The sequence below is a fragment of the Parasteatoda tepidariorum genome, chromosome 9 (assembly GCF_982258835.1).
Source record: "Parasteatoda tepidariorum strain Cologne lab strain chromosome 9, Ptep-v5.0, whole genome shotgun sequence".
Taxonomy (NCBI): Eukaryota; Metazoa; Arthropoda; class Arachnida; order Araneae; family Theridiidae; genus Parasteatoda; species Parasteatoda tepidariorum.
In genome coordinates this window covers 930,222-957,520 of record NC_141763.1, presented here as the reverse complement: position 1 = coordinate 957,520, position 27,299 = coordinate 930,222, and the positions used below count along the sequence as shown (strand labels likewise).

The 27,299-nt window shown below is 27.5% G+C and overlaps 1 pseudogene; it reads left to right on the top strand.

Moving 5' to 3' along the window:
- The first annotated feature begins 91 nt into the window (after positions 1–91).
- On the top strand, positions 92–16,415 carry LOC147803220 (thioredoxin reductase 1, cytoplasmic-like; annotated as a pseudogene).
- The last annotated feature ends 10,884 nt before the right edge of the window (positions 16,416–27,299 follow it).

Genomic DNA, 27,299 nt, shown 5'->3' with positions numbered 1-27,299 from the left:
GGTTGAAAATTGTGATCTCAACATATTTTATATGAAATGTTAATTGCTATTATTTTTTTTCTTTGTTAGTCATGTTCTCTTCTACTTGGAGAAAAGTCCTGGAAAAACGTTATTCATTGGATCTTCATATGTTGTTTTGGAATGTACTGAATTTACAGCAGGAATTGGGTTGGATGTCACTGTTCATTCTATCTTGCTTCGAGGTTTCGATCAAGGCATGGCTGAAAGAATTGGCAACTACATGCAGGGGAAAGGCATAAAATTTCTCAGACCTTGTGTACCTACAAAGGTATCTATACATTTAGATTTTAAAATGGCTTTTAAGCTTCAACTCGCCCTATTAAAGGGAGGAGTAATATCAACCTACAAAAGGTTATTCGTAGATTAGTTTTTCCTTTTTGTTAACTACTAGGGATGAAAATTATGATCTCAACATATTTTATATGAAATGTTAATTGCTATTATTTTTTTTCTTTGTTAGTGATGTTCTCTTCTCTTTGGAAAAAAGTCCTGGAAAAACGTTATTCATTGGATCTTCATATGTTGTTTTGGAATGTACTGAATTTACAGCAGGAATTGGGTTGGATGTCACGGTTCATTCTATCTTGCTTCGAGGTTTCGATCAAGGCATGGCTGAAAGAATTGGCAACTACATGCAGGGGAAAGGCATAAAATTTCTCAGACCTTGTGTTCCTACAAAGGTATCTATACATTTAGATTTTAAAATGGCTTTTAAGCTTCAACTCGCCCTATTAAAGGGAGGAGTAATATCAACCTACAAAAGGTTATTCGTAGATTAGTTTTTCCTTTTTGTTAACTACTAGGGATGAAAATTATGATCTCAACATATTTTATATGAAATGTTAATTGCTATTATTTTTTTTCTTTGTTAGTGATGTTCTCTTCTCTTTGGAAAAAAGTCCTGGAAAAACGTTATTCATTGGATCTTCATATGTTGTTTTGGAATGTACTGAATTTACAGCAGGAATTGGGTTGGATGTCACGGTTCATTCTATCTTGCTTCGAGGCTTCGATCAAGACATGGCTGAAAGAATTGGCAACTACATGCAGGGGGAAGGCATAAAATTTCTCAGACCTTGTGTTCCTACAAAGGTATCTATACATTTAGATTTTAAAATGGCTTTTAAGCTTCAACTCGCCCTATTAAAGGGAGGAGTAATATCAACCTACAAAAGGTTATTCGTAGATTAGTTTTTCCTTTTTGTTAACTACTAGGGATGAAAATTATGATCTCAACATATTTTATATGAAATGTTAATTGCTATTATTTTTTTTCTTTGTTAGTGATGTTCTCTTCTCTTTGGAAAAAAGTCCTGGAAAAACGTTATTCATTGGATCTTCATATGTTGTTTTGGAATGTACTGAATTTACAGCAGGAATTGGGTTGGATGTCACGGTTCATTCTATCTTGCTTCGAGGCTTCGATCAAGACATGGCTGAAAGAATTGGCAACTACATGCAGGGGGAAGGCATAAAATTTCTCAGACCTTGTGTTCCTACAAAGGTATATATACATTTAGATTTTAAAATGGCTTTTAAGCTGCAACAGTATTTAAAATTATATAAAATTGTTCTGATACATTTACTCTCTTTGTTATTGAAATTATGATTTAAATTATAATTGAAGAATAAAATATTCGAGTTTGAAATAATAATAAAAATTGATCTTTCTTGATATTTTTGCAAACATCATATTAAAATGGTATACAAAGCAACCATTTATTTTATTTAAAATGTTTTTTGAAATATTGTCCTAAATTTGATTGAAGCTGTAATTTTGTTAACTATAAGGATAAGGATCTGTTTCATTATCTGAACAAAATTCCATGTTCAAAGCTAGGTCTGCCAAATTCATAACTTTAGGAAATACTAAGCAAATCAAAATAAAAGCCTGATTTCAATGTTATTGATTAAACAACTAAATCCTAATTTGATTGAGGCTCACCTAGAATTGTCAATGTTTCTCAATCCAATTTTCCAATGTTGCTTAGTAGGTGTACTATGCAACATGAAATAAATATTTTTATTGACAATGTACATACATGGCGAAGTAATATAAGTAATTTTGAATGGTGATCAATAAATGGCACTAAATAGTCCATTCATCTTTAAACAATTATGTGACAACAAAAGGGGCTGAAAAACAACTATTTATAACATGTTAATACAGGGGTCGATTGGTTATGTATCTACCACAAACAATTCACTCATGCATAAGCAGCTATGCTCTCCAGATTTCACTCTATGTAATTTTTTCCTGTGAGGGTTAGTAAAGAATCTCCAAGTAGTTAAATCATAATTGATTTGTAAGCCCGTATCAGCTGCAATTTCCAGCATCGATACAGACGTGGTGCCTAAAGTTTGGTAAGAAGGTCATTTCAGCCTTGATGTATAGTGCATAACAAAATTATTGCGTATTGAACATTTATGAGGAATGAATTCATAACTTGATTATACTTTTGAAATAAATAAATATTTTTTGTACACTTTGTATTGTTTTCCTATGAAATAGTTTTTTTTTAAATTTACTCTACATTATATGGAAATATATTGTTATTCTTATGTTATGTTAAAATATATTGTTATGTATTATAAATTGTTTTTAAATTCTTTTTTTATTAGTTCAATGTACTTGCTCTTAAAAATAAGGACCATTTGTATGTGTACAAAATATGTTGTTTCTTACAATGTTTGTAATTGTTTTATTTTATAGATTGAGAAAAATGAATCTGCTTAACACATGTTTAGAGTAATTGGAATAATGGAATCAGGTGAAGAAATTGCTGATGAATATGATATAGTAAGTAATCGTGTTTGATGTCTTGATACAATTATGCTTTACTTTGTTATGCTATTTTGTAAATTTTTTACCAACAAATTTTTCAGGTATTATTTGCTATTGGTGGTGATTCCTGTACTACTGGCATTGGATTAGAAACTGTTGGTGTAAAAGTTAATCCCAAGTATGTAATTTTTATTTATTTATTTTCTTTTTCAAGACTGCATTTTTTTTTAAGTCATAACATTTTTTTTAAAGTTCTTTCATCATATAAAATAATGCTGTTTATTGAAGACTATACTATTTTCGCAATTGTTTTGCAATCTGAAAAATTTGTAAGCATTATAAAATTTTTAGAATTTAAACTCAAAATTTATGGAGTTCATTAGACTGCCAAATATTAATATGGTTTTTCTAACTGAAGCTTTTTAATAACAAGAAATTTTAAAACTTTGAAAATTTTAAAATTTAAATTGATTAAAATTTAAATCATTTATTTATATCAGTAGGTAGATTTTTCAATTATTTTTTTAAATAAACTGATTTAAATCATGATTTCAATTATGAATTAAATTAGAATGCTACATTAAGCAATGCTTTAAATAAAATACTAAAAATGAATTTTAGTTCTAATGCTGTAAAAATCAATAAAAAATAAAATACTTTTTTCATTTGTTTCAATATAATGGGGCTTAACATTTTACAGTATGCTTATTAACATAATGCTGCATTAACTAAAATAGTGTATAATGAAAATGCCCAAAAGGAGTATAAAGTACTAGTATAAAAGTATTCGGTATAGTACTTCATTCCTATTTATGCTTTTGATTGTGTCAGTCATAATGCATCTTTATCTCGATAAAAAAGTGAAGAAAAAAAACTTCTTTCACTCTTTGTCTTAACCCATTCAATAACTACATTATTTACATTATTTTTTAAAACTATCCGAACATAAGTTTGGTGACACTCTATTTTTTTAAAGAAGTTTTAGACATCTTCTGTTCATACTAAGATTATTTTAATTAAATAAATAATGAAAAATTAAATTTTTGAAAATGTTTTTTAAAAAAATCAAACTTTGTTTCTTAAAAAATTAAAACTTATTTGGTTTAAATCAGCCAACCTTGAAAGATTATAATGATTTGTATGAATTTTTTCAGAAATTGTTTACATTTATAACTTTCTATTTTAGAAATGGTAAAATTCCCGTTGTGAATGAACAAACTAATGTTCCATAGATCTATGCAATTGGGGATATTTTGGTGGGAAAGCTAGAATTGACAGCTGTTGCAATAGAGGCAGGGTTGCTACTTGCTCGTCGATTCTATGGAAATAGTTCTACCCAGGTATATTATTTTTCTCAATTGTCATTATTTTATCAAGAAATTGTGAGGTAATGTCTATGCGATATGTTTAGCTAAACATTATTTTATTAAATTGTGACTATCCAATTTGTATACTTATTCAACAGATTGGTACTGGTAGTAAATAGAGTGCATGTCCTGTATTAAACTGAACAAGTGTCCCCTGCAATTTCCATCAATACCAAATGAGTGCTCCTTTCCCATTACCCTCTCTTATAAGAATATATTTTCTTATCATATGTAGCAAATATGGTCTTTTTTTTTTATTCCCAGTTAGTAATGTACGCAAACCAGGAAGATGATGGGATTAATAAGAGTATAGACATTATTTTTCATAATGATTCTGTTTTTCTTTCCATAATTTAAAGATTGAGAAAATTTTGTATTTTTGCTTGTTTCGTAAGAAAATTTTCTCATTTTTATTCCATTCTTTTTTCATTTTGTTTGTCTACTGTTTATTGATTGCATATGTTGCTATAGTGCTGACATTTTTCATAAAAACAAACATATAACAAATGCAGACATTATAAGTTATCTAATGTATATTTATTTCTTATAAATCAGAAATTTATTTCTTATAATTATATTTCTAAAATCTATTTAATTAAATTATTTGGTTTCATACATTGTTTCTATAAATATGATTATTAATAACTTTAACAAATATCATGGCAAACATGTTGATTTTGTAACTTTACAGATTGTAACCTCTATACTGTTTAACCGCTCCTTACTAAGACGCAAATCTTTCTTTAAAATTTCAGGGGTGCCTTATAAGTATTTTGCAGCATTTGATTTTTGTTGAGAATGATTAAATCCATGATTAAAAAAGTACCAATTAATATAGGAGAAAATGAATATTACAGTAAAATGTTTATTTATAAATAAGTTAATATGCTTCTTATGCTGTCCTTACAACACACTAATTAAATTTTAATTATAAAGAGAAACAATTGCCTGATTTTCAAAAACAAGAAGAAAAAAAATCCCTTATTTGGCAACCTTGATATAGCTTTACTTTTATTTCTGGTCTGTTGTATTATTGTGTACATAGCATAGCTAGTTAATTTTTATTTCTAACATGTTGTTTTAGCAAGCAAATGCTTGCGTGAATAAGCCTTTTGCTGTCTCAAACAATTATTAACAGTCAACAAGAAAATACATGCTAGCCAAATGGCAAGAGAATGAACCAGATACAACAACTCGTAACTTATGCTGATTGAAAGAGTACTCAGTTTCTGCTATAGTAATCGCAATCCATATATGCAAAATTATATTTGATTATTTTTGGACTAGGAACTTAAGATATAAGTTTTATCTATTTATTTTTTGAACAAAAAAGTGTTACGTTTCTAAGTAACAGAGATATAAAAATTTAGTATTTTTCAGACTGTTTAGCATTTTTAAAAGGTGCATAAAGGTGCTTATTTTCGTTTTTAGAAGCCTTAAATGTGCTTTTTTGTTGTTTGTAATGGGTGCTTAATTTTTTCTTTTTAAAATAGGATTATTTCTTGCCCTGTCAATTGTCTATGAATTGTACAAGAACCTTAATTTCTGCAATGTTCTGTTCATAAGTTTTCACATTACGTTTCAATGTAATGTTGCATTTGTCTGTGCCATATGAAAAGCCAATTCTTTTACGTATTAAATGAATTATGAGAGGCTTGAGCAGTGAACAATCACAGAGCTTCACCATCAAAATTTTCATCCTCCTTTTATCAGTTTTGTTTAAAAAAGTGAACTAATTGAGATCTTTTAATTGTGAGAGTTTTTAACATTAGGACCTTCTACCAGACAAAATTCAGGGACCATGCACTAGTTTACATCTGTAAAATGAATTTATTAAAGGTTTTCTCAGTTTGTTTAATTCTGAACGCATCTTTATCAATTCGGTATGATTAATAAAAATAATTAAATATTTTTGTTGAGTATATATATTTTTAAATACCTTTCACTTATTTCATTTATAATGATAATTTTCACAATTTTAAATTAAAATTAATTTTTGCTAAAGTGATTAAAGTAATTATCAATTAAAAATTAGAATTAGCAACACAATATTGAATTCATTTAAAATTGTGCATAAAATGTTTCATGATGGCTAATATAATCAAAAATAGAGTTGTTTGAAACTTTTTGTTATTTATCTCTTATTGTTACGTATATATCATTTTTTATACTTTTTTCAGTACTTAAAAATATTTTTAGTTTTTAAAAGATATTTTTTGATGAAAAAATTGGCCATATACCCTGTTTTAATAATGAAAACGGGATGAACTCAAAACAGTGCACATCCTCCTGCTGGAAAATTATGAAAAGAAAAACGTAAATTTAGGCACGATGTAATATTAAATCAAGAATGGATGAGGGGTCTGTGCTTTTGCTAGTGATAACTTTTGATTCTTACCAAGGCTCTCTCTCAGTTTAAAAATTTTTACTTTAAAGTTTCAGAATACAAGATGTGTAGGTGGTAGTAATTTAATAATAACTATTTTATAAAATAGAGTTGTTTGTACATAGCAGCAAACCTTTTATCCTTAAATTTCAATGTTTAAATTTTTATGTAAATCTATAAAGCAGTTGTAGAAAGATGTAAGAGAATAAATTTACTCTAATATATTTAAACTGAGAAAAATTTCATGGGTTGTATTTGTTGAGAAGATGGTTAAATGTAATATTAATTAAATGTATAATTATAAAAAATACTTTATGATTATTTTTGAATGACAATCGTGCATGACTTATGACTATGTTAAAATATTTTCTTTACAGATGGTTTTTCAATTTATTTTGGTTTCTTGAAATTATATAGAAATAGTTATAGCTGGCCAAATATTACTCAGGCCAATATTGGTAGACTACCAATAGAATGAGAAATTAATCATTATTTACCACACAGTCAAATTATAATGGTTTAAAATAGCAATGATATTCATAATGTTCCCTTCCAAATTTTATTTAATTTATAGTAGTCAACATAGAAGATAGATCTTAACAGCCACGCAAAGAATTTCTTTGTCTGTCTTTTTTTCTACCTAGATAATAAAACTCAATTTAGACAGATGTATGTAATTTTACTACATAAACATAATTTTTTTGTAATTTTTCTTTGAATTTTGATAGATTTTACTTTCAATTCAAAATCAAAGTGTAACAGCCGTGTGTTCATAATGTTTTAAATTTATTAAAGTATGATCTTCTTGTATAAGTATTATTTATTACAAAATTTTTATGATCTGTTCTACATATATTTGATCGGGATCCTATCTAATGTATTATTTGGCAAAAGGTTAAGGTAACATTTAAAAATTTATTATTTTTGTTTAATTTTAATATAAAATTTATTAAAACAGTATTAAAATTAATGTGATCATCTCAATTCAATGATAAAATTTTAACATTATCTCTCAATCTCATCTTTAAAAAAAAAGCATTAATTTTTTTTGTATGGTTTAGATGTTTTTCTTCCTAATTATAGTTTCTTAACTTTTTGCATTTATATTTTAGTGTGATTACAATAATATAGCGACTCCTTTAGAGTGTGGATGTATTGGATTTTCTGAAGAAAAAGCAATAGACACTTATGGAAAAGAAAATATTGAGGTACATGCTTTGCCATTAGCTATTTTTTAAACCAGCATTTGCAGGGATACTTTTTTATTCTATGTTTTATTCTCTGCAACTTTATTTATTTATTATTTATTGGCAGGGTTGCTCCTTTTCTGTCCATAAGATAGAGTTTTCTATTATAGTTCCAACTTCACGATTATCAAATATTTATTTATTTTACACAGGTCTACCATTCTAACCTCTCGAGTGGACTGTAGAGAAGGAAGTGTTTGTTATGCGAAACTAATATGCTTTAAAACTGATAATGTAAGTCTTTATTTATTTTTTTAAAATTTTTATTATTATTAGAGTTGCTAACTCCACTAACATTGCCTTTTTATATCAATTTTCTATAAAAAGTACTCACAGCCTTTATTTTAGATGAAAATTCTTGAAATTTAAAAAGTTTCTAAGAAAATCATTTTAAAAACATGCACTTTTTTTTTACTAGTTTTATTGCTTCTACAGAACTGCCAACTCTCTAGGCTTTTGCAATTTATTTTAATGCAAATTTCTTATAGTGGTAGCTAAGCTTAAGTTCTAATGTATTATTTTTTATTCACTTGAACTTATTTTACACACCACTACTTATAAATAATTTAAAAGTTCATCTGCTATGCCACTTTAATGTTTAAACTTAAAATGTTGGCAAAATTACTAAAAATTCTGAAAGCTTTGGATTTAAATGTCTACTACTACATAAAATAGTTTAAAAATTAAGAATAAGAAAAGTTAAGATAATTTATTCAAGACTATTCCGAAATATACTACACAATGAAAACTTTTAAAGCATACTATACAGCTATTAATTTAAAGTCTCTAGACTGTATCAGATTCAATAGCGTTATACCTCTTTATTTGAAGGCAAATGTAACAGAACAATGTGAAATTTTTTTGACTGGAATAATTCCTTTTAATAATTTTTTAAGTGCTTAATAATATAATAATCGATTATTTATATGCATATTTTTCTTAATTTAAAAATATACATATTTGGTTTATTCAGCTTACCTTAAGCTAATGTACCAGAAATTTTCTATCTCGTAATAAAAAAATAGGATGTTTGCTTATACACCAAACTATCAAGCTCTCACTGGCACAAACATTTTATTTCAAGTTTTTTGTGTGAATGTTCATGTTATTTCGTGAATATTCATTAACTATTATCAATAATGCCAAAATCACAGCAGTTGGCAGTCTTCTTCAATTTATTGTTGCATAAAGATAACTATAATTATCAGTTTTCTTCTTAATTTATTTTGATCTATCTTCACATTGAATTGGATTTACAAGATTCAAAATAGAGTTTACAAGAAAGATCTGAGATTTGTTACCATATGTTAGCATTCGTGATATCGCACCATTTTTTAAAGTCATTTTTGATAAACCTTTTCTTATTTTAATTTTTTATTTGAAGGTGTTGACTGTTATTTCCCCCCTTTTTTTTATGTTGTTGGGAATTAAAGAAATATGCCTCATAAGCAAACTTTCAAATCGGGGGATTACACTACTTTTTTCCGCCCTCCATTTCCCCTTAAAAAAAATTTAGTATGTATTGCATCAGAAACTGTCCTGAGTTTTCTAAAAATGTTGTTTTGACTTTTATTTTGAATCGCGATGAAACCTGAAATCTTCTAGCTTTTTAAATAACAAAAAATTCAGACGGATAGTTAATAAGATACTTTTAAACTTATTATAATTAGTTTGAAACCTTTCTATGATTTTAGACCATTTTTATTTTAAAATTAATTCCAGAATATTTACATCTTGTTCTGTGGGTTTCTAACCTATTTATTATTCAAGAATATGTTTAACAAGTATCAAAATTGAGTTTAATGTATTCTACAACTTGAAATTGTGAATGTAAGAATGCAGTAAACATGGCGTGGAACTTTTACTTACTGGGTACAATGTTGCGTATAAGGTAATAATACTGCGTGTTGTCATATTTACAGTTAAATTTATTTCATTATTATTATAATTATACCAGATGGGAAGTAAACCTGAAGCACTTCCAGACCCTAAAGCATTAAATTTCTAGTAGTTAGTGTAATACAATTTTGTATTTTGTTTTCTCTATTAGTCACTAGAAATTTTTGTTAATGAAATGTTTCATAAATTGTGCATTAATTGTCGTAAAATTTCCATATCATAAAAAGTATTGTCTTTTTTCTTTGTTTATGTTAGCAGCTATGTATATTCTACATTGTTATATATGCAATTGTATTTTTAGGAAAAAGTAATAGGATTTCATTACTTGGGACCAAATGCTGGAGAAGTCACTCAGGGATTTGCGCTAGGCATGAAGTTAGGTGCTACAAAAGCTGACTTTGATGCAACAATAGGAATCCATCCAACATGTGCAGAAGTAAGACTTGATTATTTATTGCTGTGTTCTCTTTGTAAACTTTGTAGAAATGAGTTCAGGTTTTTGTTGCACCGAACCTGAAGATTTGTATTTTGAGCAAACCAGAAAATTTGCCAGTTTTTTAAAAAAATTTAGTTTGATCGAGTGAGAATTTACTTCGTATACTTATTACTTTTGGATTAATTATTTTTTATAGTTTATTAAACTCTATTACAATTTTTGATTATTTTTAAAAATAGGATATCAAAAAATCATTGAACATTTCTGATAGTAGTTTTATCTAAAAATTCATTTTAAAGTGAGTCTGAAGACATCAGAAAATTGCCCTTTGGTAAAAAACAGACAAATAATTTAAAATTTGTCACAAAATATTAATATTTATTTTTAAACTTCAGAATCATATGTTATTTATATGATGTAAGTATATTAGGCTTTTCCCCTGTTAAACATAATTATGCATTTTTCCCTTTTAGTTTCTGTGTTCTTTTCAAAAGTTTTATCTGATATACATATATTTTGACAGTATGCAGAATATTTTGAAACTCACTTTCAAATATTTTAAAGGCAAACTCACTGGCAAATGCGATAGAAAACATCTAAATAAGCATTTTTCACCATCCAATACATTGACAAAAAGCAAGCAGTGGACCACTAGGTTATTGTCACATAAAATGAAGAAACACCAAATAAATAAAAGAGGTTCTAAATTAATTTTCTTGCCAACATTTGTTCAAACATTACAGAAACTGCAGAGTAGTAATTGTTGGTGGTGCACATCATTTAATTTTCGTCCAATTAATTATCTCCTCTATTCATTTGGTTTTTCTGTAACAGTAATGGATACCTCTTAGTGTTTCACTGCTTTCTTTCCATCTATTCATTACATGGTAAAAATTACTTGTTTAGATGTTTTTTATTCCCTAAATTTTTGCCCAGAAGTTGTGAAACACCCTGTATATATTTATATTTGTTCTTACAAATATATATATTGTCAAAAAGTTCAACAGCTAATAGTAACAAGCATGCTATTAGCTGTTCAGTTAATTTCCATCCATCTTTAATCAGCACCTACTGTTAATTAAAATGCTGCAAGATTTCCAAATAAAAAAAAATCTACATATTTTACAAAAGAAAGGCATGTGAAATCTATTATTAACATATGAAAAGTCTCTTCATCACTACTTAATTAAGGCTGATAAAAACGTGTTGAGGATTATTTATTGATGTTATTGATTTTTCTTCCAAGTGATAAAAATCCTGTCATATTGGTAGTTTTTTTTAAATGTTTAAAAATTGTGGGTTCTTTGGAAGAAATATAAAATTAATGATCAGGGTTCCCACGGTCCTTAAAAACTGCTTAACTTTTATTTTGGAAAATAAGGGCCCTTAATAGTACTTAATTTTGGTTGAAGGTTTTTAAAGGTGCTTAATTTTTCAGCATCACTATAGTTGATAAGAACATTTCTTCAGCTCATTGTTTTAAAACAAATAGTCATTCTTTTATCACCTAGAATTAGACCATGCACCGAGAGTAAAGCATTTTAGAGAGACAAGAAGGGATGTGTGTGAGAGGGCTACGGGCAAGGAGAAAAAAGTATGTCCTTTTATTAATGCATTGGTTCTTTCATTAATATATACTGCCTTTTGCCTAGAATGATACTCTATAAGAAGAGTGACATTCTAAAGGAAAAGAATAGAGTGTGGACAAGGGGAATACTGCACATGGAAGAGATAGTGCTTTGGGGGGGGGGAGGAGTTCTAAGGTACTGAAGTGGAAAACTCAAACTGACCTTCAAAATTGACTGAATTCAAAAAATTCAGTTCTACTGGTAATGTTTTTGCTCATAGGAACAAAGTAAAACCCTAAGAATCGAAGTATCAGAAAAAATTTTGAACTAGTATCCATAACGAAAACTATTTCCAAAATTCTTGGAAGAATTAAATAAATTTGCATAATATTTCAATGTGTAATTAGTAACTGTAAATTAATAAGAAGCAGTAAAATTTTTTTAAACTCATGATTGTACTAAAAATTAAACAGATCTGTAATAAACAGGGTTTGAAAAATCCCATCCCATCTAGATTTTACATCAAAAACCTGAGATTTATTGGGGTTTTGGTGAAAACCTCAAGTTTTTTCACAAATATTTTACATTTTTATTCCTGAGTACTAAATAAGAATGCAAGATTTGATCCTAACAAGATACTTAAATATTTGGTAACTATTTATAACTTGTGCTGCAATGTAAATATTTTTTAAAGTTGTAGATAGTTACGTTAATGTTTTTATTTCTTAAGGATAGGCAGATTGTTACATAGAAATTCAAATTTATTCAATTAAAAGATCCCAAACTTTTTGAAATTAATGTCGATTAGAATAAAATTCAAACTTAGATTTTAATAATCATTTCGAATCCGCATGTGGGTTCGGTAAGATTATTGCCTTCTCATCTGCAACTCTACTGCATTTTGCAAGACATTCTCAATTTCAGATTTTCACCCTCCGAACCGAAAAATCTCTTGTCCATGTTATAATGCTAATAATAATCAAGAAAAAGAGTTCTTTGTCAGAAACTAGTTATTTTCTCATAATCATCTAAAGTCTTAAAAAATTATTTTGCATTTTGTTAATGTATATAGTGCTTAAAAATATTTTTTGGGTGCTTAAAAGGTGCTTATTTTTTGTTGAAAGATTTGGCTATGCACTCTGTATAACCGATTGAATATCTATGAATCCTTGTTGGTATTAGAAATTACTTCCATTAGAGAATCAGCATTCATAAATTTCCCATAATTTTTATATTTTGGACTTCCAGACCTGTAAATAATAAATCCTAAATAATCATGTTGTAATTTGTTTACATTTTGATGCTTTGAAATTTTTTTCTCCAGCTTTTGAAATTTCATGCTTTATTCTAAGTTCACATGAACACTATTTTTCTATACAAAATTTTAAATAATTTCAGTAAGTGAAAGAGAGTTACTTATGAAGGATTTCTCCCGAAGTACTATGTTCTATAAAATTTAATTGTATCTGATTGCAAACAGGTAAAACTACTGCTCACTGTACAATAACCAAATGTAAACTTATTATTCCCGTAATTGTAATTTTTCGCTGGAGTTTTAACAACTCCTTTCTTAAAATTTTTTTAGTTAGTAAATATAGCTAATTTCATTTGTATTTTAACAGAAACTGTTTATGATGGATTCAAATGTAATACCTATTACATAAAATTAGCATTAAGTGCTGATGATCAATTGATCAATACTTAGCTTGTGGTTCCAGCAGCAATCAAGCTTATGTTTGGAAAGTAAGTTTTATTTCATTTTAACTTATCTGCCACATTTCTTTAAGTTTAAGCAAAACGTCAAGACAGGTGGAAAAAAATAACTTAGTTCTGGGTGTTCAAAGGGAAAACTTAGAGTTTTCAGGGAAATTCGCAATCAGCTATGAATGTCCATGGAGTTTTTGCAATTAATAATGATCACTCATTTTAAAGCAAATCTTTTTCAATCCATTATATGGCATTACGAAAACTTAATTCATTGATGCGATTATTTTTTTTCCTTATCAGCAATGTAATTATATGAAATAGTTCTTATTAATAAGCATTATTTCCACTTTTTTTTATTCATTTATTTATTTAAATTTAAGATATGTTTCTTAAAACATTAGATTGATAACTACGAACTCTACTGGTTTTTCCGGTTGACTACTGGATTTTGTCAGTTTCTCCTGGTCAACTGGTTTCATAAAAATCCTGATTTTTGTATATTTTAGAAAATTCCCTAAAATTGGGTAAATTTCCTTAAAAAATCTCACCTGAAATAAAAATTTTATGCAGATTATTGCTTGCTTGAATATTTAAATAAGTGTTACTAATACATAATGAAGCGAGCCTCATTTATAAATATTAGTTTAAAATTTTTCCAAAATGTTAAGTTTATTTTCATTCCGAATTTGCTTTTTAAATTAATTAAATAATCTTTTAACTATCTTTGATGAATTAAATGCCTCTTTACTGTTCAAAATTATGAGTTAACATTATACATTTAATTTTAATCATAACTGGAAAATATGGCAGTTTTTCTATTTTGATGACTATAAAATTCCTAAAATTTCCTATGCGTAAAATATTTAGTACACTTTGCGACAATAATCATGAAATTTATATTATTTCGTGAAATCTACTGGAGTTTTTCCTATCCATGTTGGCAGCTATGTAAATTATTTAAATACTTTTTAAAATTAGTTTTTTTTTGACTTAATGATAATGTATTTAATCAACAAAAAATAAAGTCCTTATTTATTTATTTTATTTTTATATAATGAAACTCTTTAGTTACATAATATTGAATAAATTTATGTAGAATATATTAAAATGTTTACTTTTAAAAATATGCTGCATTTATTTTTAATTTTTTATACATTTAAAAGTTAACTCCAATAAAATTAACTCCGCAAAATATATAAACAATAATTTGATAAAATTAATTTTTATTCAAAGACTAAAAATGCTTCGCTTTCAGAGGTGTTAGATTTTACTATTAGAGATAATTTGTTTTTAATACATGCAGTTGGATTTCAATCATGTGCTTGAAAATTGAAATTTCATCTAAACGTTCAGAATGTGATGTTAAGTAATTTGGAAAGTCAAGTTTTCATTTATTTTTATTTCTATTACGTATTACTGATTAGCCGCATTATGTTAGTGTATGTATGTGAATAATATGTTCTTAAATACTTGACGTAAAACATTATTACCCTTATTTTAATGTCTTGAGATGCTTATGTGCAAACATGTGTATACATGACTTAGCTCTTTCTTAATAATTGTTTTGCACTCTATTAACACTTGATATTTGTTTAAATATACTTTAAATGTTATGTTGTAAAATAGAATATGTAATTATTTTAATACTATGGGGAGATTTAACTGGAGTTATAAGTTCAGAAAAGTCAAACTTAGTGCTCGACACAAATCTTATCGGTTGCTTCTTCCAGGACTGTAAGTAACTGGATGAAATGAAAAAAAACTAATAGAATTGTTCTGTAATAAGTATCATAGATATATTTCAATCTTAAAATTAATATTTCAGGAATTAACTGTAGTAGAACAGAATTAATTAAATAGTAATATAATTTATTTAATACAATAGAATTTAAATATAATATAGTATCAAAAAACAAACAATTTTTTCATAAATACTTAAATAAGAAACAATTTATTTATTTCTGTTTTATATAGAGATTTAAAATCAACATATATTAAAGAGTAGTTTTTGAGTATTCATACTTAGTATTTGATTATTAAAAATTAGCGTGTTATTTGTAGTTTTAATTTTTTAAGTAATTGGTTAGGTTTAATTTTAATAAGTTTAATTCAGTTTAAATTTTCACTTATTTTAAAAAAAGATCTATTAAATAGAATGGAAATTACTAGTATTATTTAAGCTAAATTGCAATTAAAAACTGACTAGGAATTTCCTAAAAAAAATTTTTTTTTCTTCCATTTATTCTATTTGAGTTAGAAGATACCTGTTTCTTATGGCGCAGTTTTTTTTCCACTGGAAGAAACTTGTCCCCCCCCCCTGGTTGTAGGCCTAATGTTTGTAACTCTAGTTGAACCAAGGTATTGATTTCAATTTTTCTCTATTTGTGTTTATCAATAGTAGAGCTATAAGTTAAAAATTATTACTGATGTTATTATTAAAATATGCGGTAAACGGAATTGCTTATTGTAAAATTTAAAACAATGATTAACGCTTTACCCATCAGAAATATCCATTTCGTTTTTTGCTCATCCCTATTTAATGAATGAATTAATATTTGAAAAAAAAAAACTGTATTAACATCAACTGTCAAGTTTAAAATTAACGTATTTGAGTGGATAAATAAAATGTATTTTAATTAAAGATTGAAATTTTGAAGAAGATAATAATGAACTAATAAGTAGGAATCGAATAAAATCTTCTCCTAATATAATTGTTTTAAAAAAGGTTATAAAGTAAAAAAAGTTATATTTAAGAAAAATTGCAATTTGTGTTTTCAATTTTAGCAGAATTCTTACTTTTTAATTTATTTTCATATTCATGTATCATTTCCTCTTAATCATATTTTCTTAATCATATTTTCTTAATCATATATGATCAATAATAGAAGTATTTATTGTTATTTAATAGGTTAATCTACCTGTTTATCAAAAATTCGAATTTCCGGGACATTCTTATGAAGTTACTACAGTAGCTTGGGGATCGCATGATGTTACAAAAGTATGTTATTTTCTATGTGTATTAATATATGTCTTTCTTTCTCCAGCAAATTACCTTTCTTTACGTTAAGGATGGTAACTGCTGAGTAAACCAGTATACTTTTTTCCAATTATCATTTTTTAAAGAGATGTAAGCAATGAGCAAATTTTATGTGCTTTACCTTTTCCACCTGATTTTTGCTGCATTGAAATTTAAGTATTAGAATCAGTTTATGTTAATGCTGACATATTAAAATAAGTGTACTGTGAGTCTAAAGTTTTCTCGGAAATCTCCTGCGACAATATATCTCAATTGTCTTGAATATTGTAAAAATACCTATATTGTATGGGAATGAAAAATGAAAATAATATAACTGCATAAAATTATTTATTCTTACCAGAAGTTAGAATAGTCTTACCAGATGTTGTAGAAATGAGAAGTTGCTGTTTTGAAATAATCAAAACAAAACCTAAAATTTTGTCTTATAATGTTTGTATCACTAATGGTATGTATTGTCCCAATGGTAATTACGATTGGCACAATATTTCCCACAAAACAAAATGTGTCAAAGTTTCTCCATCTGATACTAAATAGGTACAATTGTTGCAGTTTGTCTACGATTAGAGCTTCCCCCGCCACAAAGTCTGAGGCTGTCTGCTGCTATGGAAGCAAGAATAGCACATTTCAGGAAGGGTAGCTTCTCTTCACTCAAGGGCTAACACAGTTGACCAAAAAAAAAAAAGATTACCTTTCTCCCCCCCTCCCTCTTTCTATATCCCTTTCAAAATCTTTCCTAAACCAGGGGTCTGTCCAGGCCAAATTTAGTACCCTTTTAGCGGTACCTTCACAAATTCAAGTTTAGGAAAAACGGTAGTTTCACAAAATACTTGTTCTTAAAATTTTATTTTATTATCCCGTAAGAAATGATAAATCCATATTTTTGTTGATTGTTGATTTTTTAATATAATTTTTCATTTTTCACAAATTAAGTCTAAATTTTCACAAAATAGGTACCTCTCAGAAAAACCCAGACAGACCCCTGTAAGCAATGACCCCATACCCCTACATGAAATAGTTATACCTCGTTACCATGGTCACCCCCACGGGTCCAGATGAATTTGCCAGGGGATTTCTTACTTTAGACAAACTATACTTAATACGAGGAAACAATTTTCCCCCCCAAAATATGACAAAAATATAGTTTTATTCAAAATTCAAAAAAGTTGTTACCTCAAAACTCAGAAAATACACATATTAAAGCAAAATTGACTGACATGCTCGCAAACAGAAGTTCGCCATTATGAAAATTAGAGTGTTACCAAATTCCTTTAGTTATATGTTTATTCGCTAATGTCAAAAGAAACCTGAAAACATAAAAACCCATGCAAAATTGGGATCTGTTTATCCATTAGAGAATAAATTTTGATCTTTGAGACATTTATATTCCTTTTGGGTTGAAAAGTTTAAAAACTTGGTTGAAATTTTAGAGGTAAAATATTTCTTAAATATTCAGCATTGCTAATTTACAAGTCTTTACTGTAAACTTAGGTGATGGAGACATTGCAGACATTGACCAACTCAGTATTTGCAAGGACCAGTTTTACATTCTAATTTTTTCCTGTCAAAGAATCAGTTTTTCCCAATCAAAAAATTTTGTTGAGCAAACATTTCTGAACCTCATCATCAATGGCTGGATAGCCCTGGGTTTGCCTTGGCCTTCTCACGAAGTTTTTTGCAGGCTAACCTTTTTCTTGCTAGTGATTTCAAGTTTAAGTTTTTAAGACCAAAGTGTCTTCAAATAATAAAATGGAAAGGCCACTCTATAAGAATGGACGAAGACCGTGTCACAAAAAGAGTTTTCAATGCCAGACCAGTTGGCACACGAAAAAGAGGCAGGCTGAATTTGAGACGGATATATGGTCTTGAAAACTAAAAACTGGAAAACACTAGCAGGAAAAAGGTTAGCCTGGAAAAATACTTCGTGAGGAGACCAAGGCCCACCCTGGGCTGTAGAGCCATTGATGATGACTACCCTATAAAAGCTTTTACAAGTAATAGTAGTTGGTAGTCCTGTATATGTAGGTTCTTAAGAACCGAATTTTTAATTTTACGTTTTATTTTGTGTTTTTGCAAAGTAAAATATAATAAACTAACTAGTGCAATCAAAAGCATTTTTAATTTAAGAGATTGATAATGGAGTATAATTTTCCTTTTAAATAGTTTATGCTTCATAAAATTTTTTATTCCTTTTTATATGAACTTCCATCCTTAAAATTTAATATCATTCCTTAAAATGAGCTCATACAAACCAAATAGTGAATATTAAGTGTGATTTTACTTGTTTTATTTCCCTTTTTTTCAGAAAAATATTTATTTGACTTAAATAGTGCAATCAATATTTCTTGTTGGTACATTACATATCTCTTATTTATGATTTCATGTCAAATCTACTAGTAAAGATTTGCATTTTTGAATATTGATGTTAATCCTACTAATAAAATCAGTTTTGCATTTTTGGATATTGATGTTAGTCCTACTAATAATTCCTACTAATTAACTAGATATTTTAAATTTAAATAGACAAGATTAATAATGCTCTTTCTAAGTATTTTAATTGAATTTATTTCAAAATTTGCCAACACCTTGGGAAACTATGTGTTGATATAGGATCCAAAAGATTTACCAAGAAAAGTCACAAGAACTGCATACTTATGAAATGATTTGCTTTGTCTTTTGTTTATTATTCATTATATATTTACTTTTATTATATATTATTTTTATTATATATTTATTATTTTTTTATTATCAAAAATAAGGTTATTCAATTAGTACTTTATATTTTGTTTATTTCTATGCAAGAATCACTTTAATAAATTCCTGACTGCCTTAAGTTCTTTATCAGGGTTGGCACTCCACATAAAGAATGGGGAACACCTGGAAATTACAGGGAATTAAAAAATTATATTAAATAACGGGGAAAATGCAGGGAACTTTTAATTTTTTCTGGTAAACTGGGAAAATACGGGGAATTTCTTCTTTTACAAAATGTTGACCTCTCAAAGTACAAATTATTGATTATTTAGAGATAATTCAGCTATACTATACTATTTCATTTGCTGTATTATTTTTTTGTGTATGTTGAACTGTTCTGTGTTTCTCTCCAGCAATTAAAACTGGTATTAGTTATCCTAATGTAGCTCACACATTTTATGTTTCCTCTTAATATATTGTTTATACTATAGACAGGGAACCTTTTTTTTCCAGTGGCATCCCTGCTTATGAAATTTCAGGGTGCATAGCATTTTTAAAAAGTTCTTAAAGGTGCTTGTTTTTGATTTGCGTTTTTTAAAATCTCTTAAAGGGGCCTTTCTCTTTATTTGGGATTTGTAAAACGAGCTTAATTTTCTATCCTTTATATCTAAAGCAATTTTTTCTTTTCAGTCTGGATTGTTGTTCCAAATTACAAACAATGCATGATATTCTCAATTTTCTCTGAAATATTTCTTGGAAACTGGTTATTTTTTTATGATTGTTTTTGAAATTCTATTTGAATTTTATTGATTTTATGTTTATAAATTAAGAACTTGAACAAAAACTATTTTTTATTACTGCGCAGATCCTAATTATGATTTTTTTTTTATTGGAAAGTGATTTAAAATATTTTTTGAGTGCTTAAAAAGTACTTAAGGTGCTATTTTTTGTTGGAAAAATCTAGCAACGCACCCTGAATTTGACTATGTGTAATTGTCTTGATAATAACTCGAGTGCTAATTTACTTTTTTGTAATTTGCGTTTGTTTTTGCAGTTTGTCACTTGGGGAGATGACAACAGGGTCCTCATTTGGAGAATAATCAATCATGAAAATATTGAACAGTTAAATAAATCTCTTCTTAAGCATCTAAATACAAATTCGGTAAGTTACAACATGAATTCAATTGTACCTTTATTTCAAATTATGATTGTTACAGTGCCGAGTTATCTACATTACATAGTTAGATTAGATGCACACACGCAAGCCGTATATGTATGTATGTATGTATGTATAGATATACACACACACATATATATATATCAGGGGTCTGTCTAGGTTTTTTTAAGCAGTACCTATTTTGTGAAAATTAAAAATTATGTTAAAAAATCAACACAAAAATATAGTGAAGTGAGAATATATTTTCAAAAATTGTCACTACAAATGAAAATAATTTATAATTGGTAAATTTCTATATATTTGTCCCCATATATTCAAAAACAATTTTGCTATTGTAAAATTTTGAGCTTAAAATTGTATCCAAAATTAAAAATCATTGCCCATAGTGAAATATCAACTCGAATTTAATAAAAACATGCATTTAACACTACTAGCACTGAAAGTTATTTTCATTGTGTGAACATTTTCAACTGGGTGATACAGAAAAAAGTTTCACAGAGAAAAAAATATTTCTTAAAAAAATAAAGGTGGCTGACACTCCTTTTCTCCCATGGTGTTTCGGGATCCCGGCATGCTCTCAGACATGCATGGGGTGGAAAAGTACTCTTCTTATAAACTGGATGGGCAGCGAATTCTTCTATTAAGTCTTAATAATAATCCATGGAAGATGCTAAATGGTAGTTTAGAAGAAATTTAGGTCCGTTAACGGACCCTTCACAAATTTGTTTATCTTCACTATTGTTTTATTAATTGAATAAACCCTTCCGAGGAGCGAAAACAAGAAAATCATGTAAACGAATCAAGTTTTGTCTTCGGCAGATGCTTCTTCCTTTACTCGTCCGAAATGAATATTCTGCGTTCAGCAGTATAAGCTAAATACCAAATATTTGTATGTTGCATCTCTAATTTAGAAGCAGCAATTGCTGTTTATTTTTGAAAATTTAATTTTTTTTATTGTAATTTTACAATGTTGAGCATAGTCTTGTATCTATTTACAATTTGAAAACTCCTTGAAAAAGTTTTTTGCAGTAACCAGTCCTTATTTGCACAAATTCATGACAGCAGGACCCTGGTTGAAAGAATGTGAGTTAACGCTTATTTTATAGTCACAAATTACGAGTAATTTTTTCACAATTTTACAAAAACCGGGGCTTTCACAAAATGTCTGGACAGACCCCTGGTAGTAAATTTGCCCTGGACAGACCTTTGTTTATATATATATATATATATATATATATATATATATATATATATATTTTGTCGAAGATAAATAGAAATATTAAATAGTTAACTGATTTAATAAAATTATTCTATTATCGAAAATATTGAGAACTTGCAGGCACTTTTAGATTGTGTGTGCAGATACTTTGTTTTTATCTTATTATGCTATGTAATATTTAAGGTTCAAAAGAAATTAAATTATATCACTATGAGATATTTTTCCTCCACAATTCAAATAGAAAAGGAAAACGAATAAAAGTTGTTTGTAATCAGCAATTACATGTAATTTCATTACTATTCTATTTATGTTTGATTACTATAATACAATCAATAGCTTTGAACCATTAATTGTGAATGACGTAGGGTAATAGAATAATTCACATTTCATCCATTTTTCTTCCTGCAATAGATTGAGTTAAAAGTTAACCTCCACAGGAAATTTGAATTGGGTCAGAAATTAAACTAATGGCACTTAGGTAAAAATATTAAGAGAATCTGTTGACACAATCAAAATAAATAAAAAAATATTTTGACTATCTGATAACAGTAAAAACTTGTTTTGTTTATAAGAGAAAGAATGTAGTTGCATCTATTGTTTCTTGTATTGCGAAGATTTCCTTCCGTACTTCTGCCAAGATGGCCACAAACTTCTATCCCAATGGTCACAAGCAATAGCACTCTATAAACCATAAAAATATATCAGAAGGGAACAAATTTGAAGGGCACAATCGTAATTTTCCCTGGATGGATGGCTATATATATTTTTCTTTTTTGTATGTACTTAATTTAAATACAATGTAGAGTAGTTATTTAATGTAGAGCTTGTCTTGGCACCTGGATAATTATAGTTGGTATGAATAGGTACTGTTGTGGAACAATGCTCCTTTGTATTTTTTCTTGTATGCAGATGTTTTTTTTTTCTTATGAAAAATTTCAGATGTGACTGTATTCAATCAATCTGTGTCCCTATTAAGGTTTTTATGAATTATTTGCAAACGTACTCTAATTTAGCATCATAGTTGATAGTTTTGTTTCTTGTTTCATTACGTGCAAACGCAATGCATCCATTTCTTATAAATATGGTATTGTTTAATTGGTTGAGTAAATTTAAACCTACTGATTTTTAAAACCTAAAACTACAGATTAGTTTATTAAAAAAAGAAACCTTATTTTTTTCCATTATGTTTAAAACTATATTTTTTTCTTTGCATTTTATTTTTCAACTCCTCAGTGCAGTAGGGTGAGTAAAATTTTAAGGATTAATTCTCTTCGTAAAGAAAAATTCACTTGGCAGGAAGTGAAACTGAACTTATGTAAAAATACTGTAAGAATATTTTGTTTCATTCTCTTTTACTCTTATAATACATAATAGATATAAAATATAATATTTATTCATTTTTAATTTTGACTTCTTGTAATAATAAGAGAGCTGTTATATATTTATGAAAGAAAGAAATTTTTTAAAATTTGTTGCTTGTATTCATATCTTTAGATCAGTTTTCTTTGTGAATATTTTCTAGGTTCAGTTCCACCATGACTATATCAAATCAACTTGTAGTCCCTATTGTATTATGGGGTAATGAGGCCCCAACACACTGTGTATCATTTAACTCATGATCAAAGAACTTTAGTTACTGGCTGTAATGATGGTCGTATTTGTGTTTGGAATGTATCAACATCAGATAAAGGTTTGCAGGTATGTATAATGTTACAATATTTCAGACTACAAGTTTGCATTTAATATTCCATATTTACATAAAAAATAGCATTCAATTTTAGAATTTTAGAATGACTGAGATTCTTAAGTGATTAAGACATCTTTCTAGCTGACAAATAAAACTCTTCTTGGATTTTTTAGAAAAATAGTATGATCCATTTACATGAGGCCATCAACTGTTGTATAAATCATGAAGTCATAGTGATTTAGAAAACTTTTTCAACTTGTCAAATTTTTGTCATTTAAGAAGGTAATGGCCTTTGTGTTTTGGGATGTTAAAGCAATCAAATCTGTCAAATTCATGAAGACAATATAAGATAATTATTACTTTTATAGTTTTCTAGTAGACCAGTTTATACGGAAGGGTTTGTGAAATGTCATGTTGTTTCAAATTGTGATGTTTAGATGATAATATTGTTGAAAATTAGTGATTGATGCATGAATTATATTTACAGTGTAATTAAACTTTTTTTTATATTTATTCGGCGTTAAAATTTTTTGCTTCGTGTTTCAATGCAAAAGTTATTAAAAAAAATTTTTTTAAGCATTTACTGATAAGATTTTAATACAAACTATTGTTACCAAAATGAAATTTTTATTTAGGAAGCTGTATCTTAATTTTAAAGGGATATTTAACAATTTAGCTTGCATGATTAACCCATCTATTTACTATTATTTCCCCCATAGTCAACCTTATATTACCATTGAATTTTAAGAAAATAAACATACTTTCTCTATAGTCTTTTCTCCAAATTATAATTTTTTTTAATACACTAAGAAAAAGTTACAGCTGCTCAGCTGTTCTCACGCTGGCAATGTAATGACGGACTTGAAAGCTGCGACCCACTGTGAGCCAACTACATGAGCCTATGGGTTATTGCTATAAGCTTGCTGTGTTTGCAATCAGGGTAATATAAGAATTGCAAACACATAGCTTTTCTCAACGCAAGAAATGTTAGATGAAGATTAACTATATTAGCAACTGTCACCATATATAGTAGACAGATTTATTACTTGAGGTTTATGTTATTTGAAAAATAGTTGTTGTTAAATATTGTGGACCATTAGTTTTAGGTACATTTAGTTTCTAGTTGTTATTCCTATAAATAGTTTTAAATTGCTAGCGGCTAATAATATGCATTTTTTTCCGACACAGACTGGGCCTTTTGCATCCAAAAGGGTTAAAAAAAATCAATTTCTACACATGTCATATAATTACATATACTACTGTAAAAATTTATATATATTTTGTTAAAATTATTATATTTTGCTCTCGTAAAAATATCCTAAGTGTTTTATTATGGTCATTCATTGTATCGCATAGGAAACAAAATATGATATATTGTTAGTACCATACTAAAAATACGAACCTGTTTATTGCCAAAGTTCCTGGTTTTGGCGTGATGCCGAGGAAGGTTAAAGATTCTTATTGTAACTTTGATAGATATATATTTTTTTGCTCATTCATTGTACTATTGCAAATATTTTTCAAAATATCTTGATATTTTTTAATCAAACACGATTTAAATTGAATTTTTTAGTATTTTTGTTTCGACAATATAAGCTATATATGAATTTTAATTACAAAGTTTATTAGAATTTATCTTCAACTCATGTTTTTAAATTTTAATTCAAGGATGAAAAAAAATTATTTATAATTCCATATATTTGATTTTGTAACATATATTTATACATTTTACTTAATTTAATATCTCTATTCTGACTATTTAGAGAGATGTCTTTATGGGATGTGACTGATGGTCGTTGTCTTGAGAGTTGCAGTATATTCACACAGCCATTCATGTATGAATTATTATTATTTTGAAATTTTTCTCATATTTTAAAATGTATTTTTAGTAAGATATTGTTTTCAAATCATGTCTGATGTTAAATAAAACTAAAAGGTTGGGAAACTCTTCATTGGGAGAATAAGCTAATTTTAAAGGAATTTTTGATTGTGGGTCTATTTAAATTTGATGAATCCACAATATCTAAGTAGTATGCTATTATTAATAGTTTAATTATTTCTTTCTTTAAAGTTTAATCTTTAAGCTAAAGTTAATTTTTTTATGAAGCAGTATCTACAAAGACAATATCAATTTTGAAAAGAGTTTTTTTTCTTTTTTGGTAATCTATTGCTTACTGTCTGATATACATATAGTAAAGCGCATTAGCTTTCCATTTACATTGTTGGCATCAGTTAGGAAAATTAATATAGATCTGATGTTAGTGATAAAGAATGTTTCTAAACTACCTTCTCCCCCCCCCACTGAACAATTTTATGTGGAATTGGAGTTTTGCTCTACTAGGAAAGGTTAACCCCTTCTCTGTCGGCATCGCATGCCTTGCGACAAAGAGAAAATCATATAATTGAATTCTTTGTTACTTATACACCTCTTTAAATCTTGTGATTATTTTTGTATTTCCGAATATTGCTAAGAAATGGTGTCCCACTATGTATGAATACCACTTTTCCCAGAATTTTCTAACTTTAACTAGTGGGACATTTAACTAATTTTTTAAATAAATGAGATAACATTTGATATAGATCTGCAGTTAATAAAAAAAAAAATTTTTGTGTTAAAAAACGGCTGTAATACAAGTGAACTTCAAGTTTAATAAGGCTGCAATATTTGATTAAGATTACTGCATATGATTTAAGCATTCATAAAAAGGCGGCTAAAGTGGTTGACGATAAAAAAAACATTGGGTGCAGATGGGCTACAAATCAGTGATTTTTATAAAAGTTAATTTTATTCGAATTGATTTTAAAGTCCTTTATTATACTATGTTAACTAATTATAATTTTTGTGTTTCAGTCTTATCATGTGTCTAAATCGAATGATGTGCGGCTGTTTTGCAATGGTTATTATGCAGAGATTCTTGTAATGGATATTCTCACGTTAGATATTCTATTCACTTTATCCTCACGTGTTAACCCTGATTGGATGAGTGCAATACGCGTCCTGTGAAAAGTCATGGTAAGTATGCCACTTAAACTTAACAGAGAAGATAAAAGCTTAATTGTTGTCCAGTTTTAAAATTTAATTTCCTTTCCTTATTCTAGATGACATCGTTGTTGGTTTGTCTGCTTCAGGTTATATCAAAGTATGGACAATTGCTGGAAATGAAGCTAAAGTAATTATATCTTTTTTTTCATAAATAAAATAGTTCTCTGTGGCTAATTTATGTGGGTATTTTCTGATTTTAATTGTTTTGTTAAATAATCTTGCACAGTTTGTCAAATATGTTGAAGTATAGAAAAAAATTGCAAAATGCTGGATGCATTAAAAAAGTACTCAAATACTTTTTGTTAGCATGCTGAATAGTAAAGCTTTTTTTGGAAGTTGTGAAACTTTTTTAGCATTATAAATATATCTCTATCCAAAAAAGTCTTTTGAATTTTTTCTATTGCTTTGCAAGGACTATTTCCAAATATCATTTTTAAAATATGTTAATTTTCACTTCAAGACACCCGACTGGGTTTGATACTTTTTTTTGAAATAGTATTAATTAAAATTTTATTTTTATAAACAAGGGTCCTGAAGTTTTAAGTTTAAATTAAACTTTAAAAGTTCATAAAATATTTTCTCAAAATAATTTTCAAATTTAAGCTTAAAAACTACAAATTTTTCATGTCAGACATACAGCTCTAAAACAAATTGCAGTGCATAAATATCAAAATTAATTTTTTTCTCGATGAATAATATTGTTACTCATGTTTTGACTTAAAATTTTTAAAAAATTTCAACTATACAATGAAATGGAACTAAATATATTGTTTGATATTGACTTTCAATAGAAAAGTTCTGAACATTTTTACTTAAAAAATAATAAAAATAGTAAATTCTCACTTAGACCTAGCTTTTAGTTCAAAACATAGTTAACGTTATACACATCTGCATACAAAGTTTCAAAAAATTCTAAAATAAACTTCTTTTGTATTGCATGTTTGTGAATTTAAATTTTCTCAAATGCGACTTTTTTTTCAGAAGATGCATTTAAAATACTAGAAACTTCTGACAAAAAAAAAAAGAAGT